Source organism: Stomoxys calcitrans, chromosome 2, assembly GCF_963082655.1.
Source record: "Stomoxys calcitrans chromosome 2, idStoCalc2.1, whole genome shotgun sequence".
NCBI lineage: Eukaryota > Metazoa > Arthropoda > Insecta > Diptera > Muscidae > Stomoxys > Stomoxys calcitrans.
The window spans coordinates 167414368-167427161 of record NC_081553.1 but is presented as its reverse complement, the minus strand read 5'-3'; the positions used below and the strand labels follow the sequence as shown (position 1 = coordinate 167427161).

General features: G+C 37.6%; 2 non-coding genes across 2 annotated transcripts; both read right to left on the bottom strand.

Annotated features, from left to right (window-relative positions):
* Positions 1–4738: 4738 nt before the first annotated feature.
* Positions 4739–4811, bottom strand: Trnav-cac (transfer RNA valine (anticodon CAC)). The gene has a single exon. It is a non-coding gene; the product is annotated as a tRNA-Val (tRNA).
* Positions 4812–5033: 222 nt separating this feature from the next.
* On the bottom strand, positions 5034–5106 carry Trnav-cac (transfer RNA valine (anticodon CAC)). Its single transcript has one exon. It is a non-coding gene; the product is annotated as a tRNA-Val (tRNA).
* Positions 5107–12794: the final 7688 nt, after the last annotated feature.

The following is a 12794-nucleotide window of genomic DNA, read 5'->3' as shown; positions in this document are numbered from 1 at the left end:
CATTGCCTTTTTACGGAAAGATGTTTATGGAAATTGAATGTATGCTGGTAGAAGAAATGCCCAAGGAGTTTTGCCTATGCTAGAAACTTATATAGCAGCCCTCTTATAAACCAATCCTACATAAAGGTCTAAAGCTACATGGCCCCAGAGGATATCTTTATTCATTCACATGAAATAGTGATTTCGATTAACTATACGTCATGGCGATCAAAAATATACTCGTTTTAGTATAAAACCAATATTTGGAGGTGTTAAAAACACAACGACGAAGTACCTTTAACCTCCCATCGAATAGTAGAGTGTATATAAATAAGACTTGAAAAAATGTTTGCCAAACTTTAAGTGGAATGACTCTAAATGAAGGAACAGATTGTGTCCTTGTTTGATATCACTTGAAAATAAGAACTTTATGGAAAAACCAGTAAGGAAGGGCAAAAGTCGGACGGTGCCGACTGTATAATACCTTACACCTACACTGCAAGTACAATGGGAGCTATATACAATTCTGAACCAATTTAGATGGACCTCGGCGGAGGTCGAGCAAATATGTTCAAACTGCAATAACTACGATTGACAAATGACAACATTAATGTAAATTACCCAAAATCTGACGAACATATATATGGAAGCTTTATCTAAATCTGAACCGATAACGAGCGCACTTCTCAAATATTGTAGTAGTAGTCGATGAAACCGTTGTGCAAAATTTTAGCAAGATTGGTCAATAAAAGCACTTGCTGTGACTCTAAAAGGAAAAATCGGACGATATACAAGACATAGATGACAGCTATATCTAAATCTCAACCGATTTCCATGAAATTCACCAGTAGTATCAATTCAAGAGAATATACTTCCTACCAAATTTCAAGAGAATCGGTTAAAAAAAATGTTCATTTTATTAGATTATTACTGCAAATCGTACGAACATATATATGGGAGCTATTTCCAAATCTGAACCAATTTCATTCGTAAAGTCGGGAATCATAAAACAACCCTTCCTGCCAAATTTCGAGAGAATCGGTTAATAAATGACTATTTTATTGCAGTATTACTGCAAATCGGACGAACATATATATGGGAGCTATATCCAAATCTGAACCTTTTTTTAAATTCAATAGGCTTCGTCTCTAGGCCGAAAAACATACCCTTACTACAATAGATTTGAAGACGATTGGATGAAAATTGCGACCTGTAGTTTGTACACAAATTAACATGGACAGGCGGACAGACAGACGGACGGACATAGCTAAATCGAATTAGAAAGTGATTCTGAGTCGGTCGGTATACTTATCAATGGGTCTATCTCTCTTCCTTTTGGGTGTTACAAACCAATTTAGGGTATACTTAAATAGGGTGGATAATCCTTGTATACTACAGTACTTATATTTAACAGGGATTGCGAACAAAGCACATACCTCAATGCAATGTTGTTTATCCCAATGACAATAGCCGGGATTAAAATTGTATAAGTAAACTTTTAGATGAAATCAAGAGTAGAGCATTGATTTTGCTGGAGCAGGTAAACTTTTACTGAGATAGTTTTTAAAGTAAAACATGTCGAAAAAATTTTTCTGGAGAAAAAAAATGTGTATACTGTTTTCTGAAAACAATTTTTTTAAAAAACCTTCAGACATATTTCTTTCTTCATAAATATTTTTCAAAGGATCATTTTTTTTTTTTAAATACTCTCATGCGAAATAAATTCAATAAGGGTTTCAAAAAACAATTTTTGATTAAATTTTCTTTAAAACAAAAATACGATAAATTTTCCTTTATAGACAAAATGTTGATGGAAACATATATTTGTTGTTTTTAAATGCTTTTAAATTATAGTTTTATTTTTAATTCGGTTAATATTTTCCTCTTAATATTGAATTCTTACTATATATTTTTTATTTATAATACAAACATTATGGCACATAAGGAATTTCAAGTGACAAAATAATGTAACAATTCTCTAATAATTATTATAAAAAATTAAATAACTTTAAAATTTAGTACGAAGTTGCTCCTCCTTTGTAATTTTGTAATTTATGATATCTCTTAATCTTTTCGGCATACTTAAAGCAAGGTTCTTCAAAGGATTTGTTGGAATTGCCTTCCATTCACTTTGCATTTTTCCCAAAATGTTTGAAGATTTGATCTGGATTCCATTGGGATTTTGTCATCTAGGGTAGCCCAAAGATGCTCTGTTGGTTTAGTATAGAGCTTCGAGCAGGCTATTTTAATTTTTCAACGTTATTTTCCAGTCATTTTAGAGTCAATTTTTACAAGCCTGCCAACTCCTGAAGAGGAAAAACATCGCCATACCATGAGGCTTCTTCCACCATGTTTTACAGTATGTATAAGGTTTTTCGATTTTAGCCTTTGTGTTGGTTCACACCGATTTTTGCCGATTTTTGCCATTTTAGTTCTGTCCGAATAACTTTATTCCAAAATGATTCAGGCATATTTATACACTTGTTTGGAAAAGCCTATCGTTTTTTTCTATTGGTTGCTCGTAGTAGAGGTTTTTTCTTAGCGAATACACTTTTTAAACCCCTTTCATTAAGTCTTCTTTGGACAATTCGAATCGAAATATTTAATTCTAGTCTCTCTTTTTTATCTCTGGCTGTCGTAAAAGAATTTATCTTTGCTAGAACTACAACATGATCATCCTTAAGCTTCGTCGTCTTACGTTTTCTGCCACATAATTTTTCCAAACTTTTATTTACCTTCCTTATTTTATACAAAACAACAAATTTTCTAATTCTGATGTTTTATACTTGGAACTCAAAGCTCCAATTTCATCCCATTTTCGCGATATTGTACCACCATATCTCCTTGATTTTCGGTTGAGGGCTTCATTTCGAAAAGTAATGGTCCATGCTTATTATCTATATAATTAAGTAATATTGAACGAAAAAGTTTGGTACTTTGCAACTAATTATTCTTTTTAATAACTTACCACAATTTTTTGTAAAAAAATCAGGAATATATGTTATAAATTTCACGATTTATAAAAAAACGCTTTTTATTATGTCCCGAAGACTTTTTTACACTACAATACTTTAACATCAGAAACCTTAACGAACGAGTTAAAAAACAAATAATGAGGCAATAAAAAACAGTAAATAATACACGTAGATAAAAAATATTTATGATTAATGAGGAAGGGTTCATAACCGCACTTTATTTTGTCCGACAGCGTATTTCTTTCTTCATACATATTCTTCAAAAGATACATTTTTATACCCTCCACCATAGGATGGGGGTATACTAATTTCGTCATTCTGTTTGTAACTACTCGAAATATTCGTCTGAGACCCCATAAAGAATATGTAAATTCTTGATCGTCGTGACATTTTATGTCGATCTAGCCATGTCCGTCCCTCCGTCTGTCTGTCGAAAGCACGCTAACTTTTGAAGGAGTTAAGCTAGCCGCTTGAAATTTTACACAAATACTTCTTATTAGTGTAGGTCGGCTGGGATTGTAAATGGGCCATATCGGTCTATGTTTTGATATAGCTGCCATATAAACCGATCTTGGGTCTTGACTTCTTGAGCCTCTATAGGGCGCAATTCTAATGCGATTGGAATGAAATTTTGCACGACGTGTTTCGCTATGACTTTCAACAACTGTACCAAGTATGGTTCAAATCGGTCTATAACCTGATATAAATGTCATATAAACCGATATTGGGTATTGACTTCTTGAGCCTCTAGAGGGCGCAATTCCTATCCGATTGGAATGAAACTTTGCACGACGTGTTTCGCTATGACTTTCAACAACTGTGCCAAGTATGGTTCAAATAGGTCTATAACCTGATATAGCAGTCATATAAACCGATCTGGGGACTTGACTTCTGGAGCTTCTAGAGGGCGCAATTCTTATTCGATTTGGCTGAAATTTTGCATGAAGTATTTTATTATGACTTTCAACAACTGTGCCGAATAAGGTTTAAATCGGTTCATAACCTACTATAGCTGCCAAAATAAACCGATCTGGGATCTTGACTTCTTGAGCATCAAAAAATCGCAATTACTATCCGAGTTGCCTGAAATTTTGTACAACGGATCCTCTCATGATCATCAACATACGTGTTTATTATGGTCTGAATCGGTCTATAGCCCGATACAGCTCCTATATAAATCGATCTCTCTATTTTACTTCTTGAGCCCCAAAGGGCGCAATTCTTATTCGAATTGGCTGACATTTTACACAGGTTTCCAACATATAATTGAATTGTGGTCCATACCGGACCATATGGTGATATCGCTCTAATAGCAGAGAAAATCTTTTCTTTTATCATTTTTTTGCCTAAGAAGAGATCTGGGGAAAAGAACTCAACAAATGCGATCCATGGTGGAGGGTATATAAGAGTCGGCCCGGCCGAACTTTACACGCTTTTACTTGTTTGAAATAAATTCGATAAAGTTTCCAACAAACAATTTCTCATTAAAATTTCTCTCTAACAAGATTCGATAAAAATTTTCCCCTCAGAAAAGTTTTTGTTTTATTTATAAAAATTTATGTTTATAGAAATGGCAATTTTCAAGAAACCGATTAGTAAAGTCATATCAAAAAACCGGGTTTAAAAAACCTTTCTGATCAACCTAATTCAGAGTCATATACGGACCAAAACTATGCAGCACGATGTCTTATTTCATTTATTAAAAAAGTAAAATAGCACATACGAATGTACGAGTCATCATCCTGCTGTTAAGTGGGTCTTCTTATTTATTTAAAAAATTGTCATGTTTCCGCCCGGGTTCGAACCGGGGACCTTGTGCGTGTGAAGCACACGTGATAACCACTACACTACGGAAACCCTTATATATATGGCTTTCATGTGTGTTGTATATGTGGCTTTTACGAAGAGTGTATTATTTTTTTTAACTTCATTTTTATTTTATTTTTTTTTTTGTAATTTAACTTAATTTTAAAATCTTTTGTTTTCTTGATAAAAAGTGATTACACTAAGAAAACAACCAAAAAGTAATAAAAAACTATTGAAAAAAAAAAAAAAAAACTTTGAATAAAATACGTGATTTGTTTCCGCCCGGGTTCGAACCGGGGACCTTGTGCGTGTGAAGCACACGTGATAACCACTACACTACGGAAACGACTGTCAATGCACTGGCTAAATCAACATTTCTTCATTTGCCCATAACGTAGTGAGTGTTCACAGTGGGCCTAACAACTGTTTGCGGTCATGATTGTTGTACGGATGTAGGTTTATAGCCACCCATTTGGTTGGGGGGTTTTGAACATACTTACAAACACACATGATAACAATGCGAGCTAATTGTACGAGCCACAAATGATTAGAAACGCCCAAATAAAAATAAATCTAAGTGCAGCTCGCAGCTGGATTAGATTTCAATGGTATGTATTGAGAAGATATGCACCTGTATGGCGTAAATTTTTGCTCTGATACTTTATGTATGATGGCAAGTGTATGTAACAAAGCTGCAGAATTTTACATTATTTCTTGCTATTGGGAGTTTCTTCTTTAATGCAGGTGACTTCACTGTTGGGGGAGCTAAAACTTCATAGGAATGTTAGTTCTTATTTACTTACTTTTTGCAAGTAATATTTCAACTTGTTGGGAACACAACACGTAGGAAGGGCAGTTGTGTCCTCTATTTGGAATACTATAACAACTATGGATAGTGGAGTGACCCAAAAACTCTCTATTTTTCCCCCTTTTAATCCCAATACACGAAATATGAACTATTATTAAAGTGGGTTGATAATATCCAGTGCCGACACGACTTCCATAAGTAAAAATCGGGCGACATACGAGGTCTGATCAAAAAAAGAAACAAGTAACAAGTAAAATCGTGCTAAGTTCGGTCGAGCCGAATCTTATATACCCTCCACCGTGGATCGCATTTGTCTAGTTCTTTCCCCGGCATCTCTTCTTAGGCAAAAAAGGATACAAGGAAAGATTTGCTCTGCTATTAGAGCGATATCAAAATATGGTCCGGTTTGGACCACAATTCAATTATATGTTGGAGACCTGTGTAAAATGTCAGCCAATTCGAATAAGAATTGCGCCCTTTGGGTGCTCAAGAAGTAAAAAAGAGAGATCGATTTATATGGAAGCTATATCGGGCTAAAGACCGATTCAGACCATAATAAACACTTATGTTGATGGTCATGAGAGGATCCGTCGTACAGCTCAAGAAGTCAAGATCCCAGATCGGTTTATATAGCAGCTATATCAGGTTATGAACCGATTTGACACAGTTGTTGAAAGTAAGAATAAAATACATCATGTCAAATTTCAACCAAATCAGGTAGGAATTTCGCCCTCTAGAAGCTCAAGAAGTCAAGTCCCCAGATCAGTTTATATGACAGCTATATCAGGTTATGAACCGATTTGAACCATACTTGGCAAAGTTGTTGGATATCATACCAAAATACTTCGTGCAAATCGGATAAGAATTGCGCACTCTAGAGGCTCAAGAAGTCAAGGCCCAAGATCGGTTTATATGACAGCTATATCAGGTTATGGACCTATTTGAACCATACTTTGCACAGTGGTTGGATATCATAACAAAATACGTCGTGCAAAATTTCATTCTAATCGGATAAGAATTGCGCACTCTAGAGACTCAAGAAGTCAAGACCCAAGATCGGTTTATATGACAGCTATATCAGGTTATGGACCTATTTGAACCATACTTTGCACAGTTGTTGGATATCATAACAAAATACGTCGTGCAAAATTTCATTCCAATCGGATAAGAATTGCGCCCTCTAGAGGCTCAAGAAGTCAAGACCCAATATCGGTTTATATGGCAGCTATATCAAAACATGGAACGATAAGGCCCATTTACAATACCAACCGACCTACACTAATAAGAAGTATTTGTGCAAAATTTTACGCGGCTAGCTTTACTCCTTCGAAAGTCAGCGTGGTTTCGACGGACAGACAGACGGACGGACGGATATGGCTGGATCGACATAAAATGTAGCGACGATCAAGAATATATATACTTTATGGTGTCTCAGACGAATATTTCGAGTAGTTGCAAACAAATCCTATGGTGGAGGGTATAAAAAGGTATTAAGTTCGGCCGGGCCAAACGTTGGATACCCACCACCTCGGGTATATATTTAAACCACTTTTCGTCATAATCCGGTGAAAAATGCATAATTTATGCCCCGGTTTTATCGAAATATGGTCCGATTTGGACCAAATTCGACACGGATATTGAGAGGTCTAATAATTACAATTCATTGTTCAATTTTGTAAAACAAAAGATTGGTATTTCTGGTAGCCATATCGAAATATAAAGCGATCTGAATCATATACAACACGGATGTCGAAAAGCCTAACATAAGTCACTGTGTCAAATTTCAGTGCAATATGATTATACAATAAATATGACTTTTATGGAGATAAGACTTTAAATCGAGAGATCGGTCTATATGCCAGCTATATTCAAATCTGGACCGATTTGAGCTAAATTGCAGAGGGCTGTCGAAGGGCCTAACACAACTTAGTGTCCCAAATTTCGGCGAAATTGGAGAATAAATGCGCCTTTTATAGGTCTAAAACCTTAAATCGAGAGATCGGTCTACATGGCACCTATATCCAAATCTCGACCGATCTGGGCCAAATTGAGAAAGGATGTCCAAGGGCCTAACACAACTCATTGTCCCAAAATTTCCCAAAACTCGGATAATAAATGTGGCTTTTATGGGTCTAAGATCCTAAATCGGCGGATCGGTCTATATGGGGGCTATATGAAGAAATAGTCCGATATAGCCCATCCTGCTTATGGAGAAAAAAAAATCTGTGCAAACTTTCAGCTCAATATTTCTATTTTTAAAGACTGTAGCGTGTTTCAATAGACAGACGAACGGACAAGGCTAGCTCGTCTTAGATTTTTACCCTGATCAAGAATACATATATACTTTATAGTGTCGGAAATAGATATTTCGATGTGTTACAAACAGAATGACAAAATGAATACACCCCCATCCTTCAGTGGTGGGTATGGAAAGATTACTGGAAGTCATACCAAAACGATATGTGCAAAATTTCATCCAAATCGGATGAGAATTGCGCCCTCTTGAGGCTAAAAAAGTCAAGATCCCAGATCGGTTTATGTGGCAGCTATACCAAAACATGGACCGATTTGGCCCATTTACAAACCCAACCGACCTGCACTAATAAGAAGTATTTGTGCAAAATTTCAAGCTAGAAGCTTTACTCCTTCGAAAGTCAGCGTGGTTTCGACGGACAAACAGAAGGACGGACATGACTAAACTGACTTCAACATCAAAAAGATCAAAAATATATATACTTTGTTAGGTCTCATATCAATATTTCGATGAGTTACAAACGGAGTGAAGAAATTAGTATACCCCCATCCTACGGTGGGGGGTATACAAATTGGAAACAATATTAATTTAAGCCTCTAAATCACAACATGCGTCCCATAAATGGGCTGCCACCTCTCTATTACATCAGCCATTAGTTTGGAATGTTCACGTGTTGTATGCATTATCAAGGCTGATATGCAAAGTGGGAAAGCGTTGCAGATCTTACTAATCTACAATTGATTACAGTTGCATATGTTAACTTAAATATTACATACATACGGTACACATGGTACTTGGGAGCACAACTTAAATTAAATCCATTCTTCAACTCATACAGAGCAAGAGCATGTAAATAATGAGCAAATTGAACTACGAGTAGGTATCAATATCATTCTTCAAAAAAATATTACAAAACAACTAATTGTCGGATTAAACGATCGTTTACACTTATCAGCGTGATAATGATGATGATGATGGTGACTGGTGGTTGATGGTCCCACCACAGCCATCAATTGCATTACGGGCACCACCACCACCACCACTACCACTAGGCAACAACCTTGAATTCTAATGAAAGATCAATAAATAAAGCGGGTCTTAGACAATGTGGACCGACCGGAATAAACTCAACTCATAAGATGTGAAACCACAAAACCCAAGCTACTAGTCGCCCAGCCAGCCATGCTCAAAGGCGCCAATGGAAAACAAGTACGACTTATGGAAACAAGTGCCAGCCCGAACTCTGACCCCAGAACAAGCAAAGTTATGTGAGTTGTAACCGCTAGACAAGCTATTTCAATTGGAAATTGACTAGCCACTATCGAGCCAAGGTGTAAAATGGGTAATGGAAACAAAAATCCCCCCACCCTCTCTCCAAGATACAAATCCTAAAGATGATTTAATGTCCTGTCAGTATCAAGGGAAAAAAGTCGACATAATTAACAAAGAGAGGTCGAGATAAAATGGATGAAGATATCCAGGTGTCTAAGAACTCATTTACCAAAGTGGTTTCAAGACACCTTCTTAACATTTGGGGTGGCAAATAGTGTTTATCTGTATGAAGCATTGGCGTAAGAATAAAGTTTGTGTGGTGGGAGATCAACTTTGTTAACTGTAATACTTTTTCATATATTTAAGTTAACAGACTTATAAACAACAAGTAAAACCGTGCTAAGTTTGGCCGGGCCGAATCTTATATACCCTCCAATCTGGATCGAATTTGTTAACTTCTTTGCCCGGTATCTCTTTACAGGCAAACAAAGGAAAATGAATAATTATTGCTACTGGTTATAAATCGATTAAAACCATATTTGGCAAGTATGTTGAAGGTCATTCCAGAAGACATTGTGCAAAATTTCCGCCAAATCGGATTAGAATTGCGCCCTTTTGACGCTCAAGAAATAAAATCAGAAGATCGGTTTATATGGGAGCTATATTAAAAGGTGTAAAAGTGGTCGCGTATGCTGATGACGTGTCATCAGGACATTGCGGTTAGGGAAAAGTTTCCCAGCTCTCTAAGAGATATACTTCAGGGAGCTCTATGTGCAACAGCAAAGTGAGCTACCCAAAGTGGTCTAGGTATAAAACCCAAGCAAGACAGAAGTAGTTTTTTTCAGCAGGAAATACAAGTTAAATACAGTGGCACCTGTCTCCTTGGGAGGAAAAAATGTTCCATCTGCAGAAAATGCTTTTGCTGTACAGGAAATTAAATTCAAACCCAACATTTTGGAAAGGGCAAGAAAGGCAATTCTTGCCCTATACACCTGCAAGAGAGCCATTGGTAAAAGTTGGGGGTATAGACCGCGCGTCATGCATTGGGTAAATACTGCAGTTGTCCGACCCATAATGCTATATGGTGTTGTGGTCTGGTGGACGGCACTTTAAAAGTCCACCTACTGTTCAATAGTCAACTGGATCCAAAATATGGCTTGTTTGTGCATCACAGCCGCACTGAGGACGACACCATCTGAGGCACTGAATTTAATGCTACATCTAATCCTCTGGATATTGCGGCTAGACAAATTATGACCTCTGCCATGAGGCTAAGAGAGCTTCCTCTTTGGTTATGTGGAGGCTGCGGACGTCCGATGTTACAGGCATTTTGGATTACACACTGCTTGAGCCGCTTTTTGATAAAAAGTTCTGTACCACTATTCCTTATAGAACCAATTGGAACTACGATATTCCGGGTAATAGAAGTTGCATAGACTTCTATTGGGATGGTTCCAAACTAGACCACCAGGTGGGCTTTGGGGAGTACTCTAATGATCTAGAACTGTTCATATCGAAAAGGTTACCCGACCACTGCAGTGTGTATCAAGCGAAAATCCTTGCAACTAAGGAAGCGGTGGAATGGCTAAGATACAATGTCATAACAAAGATAGGCATAAATATCTTCTCAGACAGCCATTTAATCTCAAGTAGATGGCTGAATAGTTCAAAATTCACCTGTTCTGGTTGCCAGGTCACAGATATATCCCAGGGAATTGTAATGCGGGCGAGCTTACGAGACTAGGAACTACCCTACACATTCCAGGGAAACCAGAATCTGTGGGTATGACTCTAGCGAAATGTAAGCTAAGTTTTCAGGGTTAGGCCCGAAGGACTGCGAATGATAGATGGTTACAAAGAGGAGGCTGTGAGCATTCCAAAACTATGTGGCCTCATCTAGACTTGAGGAGTCACCGCTTTGCTATCACTGGCTAGAACAGACGTCTCAGTTATTGACGTTGACAGTTATTATGACGGGTCATTGTCTAATCGGAAAACATGCTGACGGACTGAAGGTTGTCAGTAACGACTTTTGCAGAAGCAGTGAGGACATCGAAGAAGAAGAGACTATAGAACAACTTCTGTGTGTATCCCGTACTGGCAGTCAAAAGGAGTTCCACTTTAGGTTCTCATTTCTTTGAGAAACTATCTGATTTAGCGTATGTGAACGCTCGCAAGTTGTTGGGCTTTTTAAAGCGACCTGGATGGTTCAGCGGTAGGAACTAGAAAGCATCTACTTTTTCTGTTCCTGTGGGATCACAATTGACGAAAACGGCTAAGTGAATATGATGACAGACTGCCACTTAAACCCAACCTAACCTATATCAGCTTATGGATCGATTCTGACCATATTTAGCACGTATGTTAGAGGTTATAGAGGCAGTTACTGTGCAAAATTTCAAACAAATCGGTTTAGAATTACGCCCTTTAATGGCCAAAGAGGTAACTCGGAAGATCTTCAGACCATATTTCGCACATGTGGTAAGGGTCTCGGAAAAAGTGACTGTGCAAAATTTCAATCAAATGTACTTTCTAGAGGCTCAGGAAGTCAAATCGGGAGATCGGTTTATATGGCAGCTATATCGAGTGAAAGACTGATTTGATCCTTACTTGGCACAGATGTTGGAATACATTTTGCAAATTTTGCTCATGAACATTCCACTAAGGAACAGGGGCAAACTTCTCACATATCAATGAGTGCAGTCCGATTCAAGTTTCAGTATGCAAGAGATTCTTAAATAGAAGTTTTCCATGTACGTTTTAGTCACTCACTTCCCATTAGGGAACCTACATATTTGAACTCAAATTAAAATATTTTTTGCCTATAAATTTTTTATTAAGTTACAGTGGAAAACTTCTCTTACATACCAATGAGTGCTGTCCGATTCAAGTTAAAGCTCATTTATAAGGGGCCTCCTTTTATTGCCGAGTGCGAACAGCGTGCCGCAGTGCGACACCTCTTTGGAGAGAAGTTTTTACATGGCATAATACCTCACATATGTTGCCAGCAAAGGAGGGGAAAACCACCACTGAAAATTTTTTCTGATGGTCTCGCCAGTACAGGCGAGGCTTTCTGGCTTTACTCCTTCGAAAGTAAGCGTGCTTACACCTGACGGACAGACAGACGGACGGACACGGCTAGATCGACTATAGATGTCATGACGATCAATAATATATATACTTTATGAGGTCTTACACGATTATTTCGAGGTGTGCGCTACGGATGGCGCAAAGGTTAGCATGTCCGCCTATGACGCTGAACGCCTGAGTTGGAATCCTGGCAGGAACATCAGAAAATTTTTCAGTGGTGCTTATCTCCTTCTAATGCTGGCGACATTTGTGAGGTACTTTGCCATGCAAAATCTTCTCCCCTAAGGGGTGTCGCTCTGCGTCACGCCGTTCGCACTCGACTATAAAAATTTAATTGAATGGGACAGTACTTATTGATTTGTAAAAATTGCCCTAGTTTCTTGATGGAATGAAATGAATCTGATTTCCATTTTCGTGCCAAGTATCTCGGTAACCGCTCCACACCCTCCAAGCTGGACATATTAAGCAACCTCAAATGAAAGGTATTTAAGAGTTGAGAACGAAATTGATAACCACTTTCGAGTGAAGTGTTTTAGGCCGGTTCAATACCTAAAGGTGCCCATGGGTCCCAAATACTTGGGTATTTTCTTTTCGGATTGAGCTGGAACTC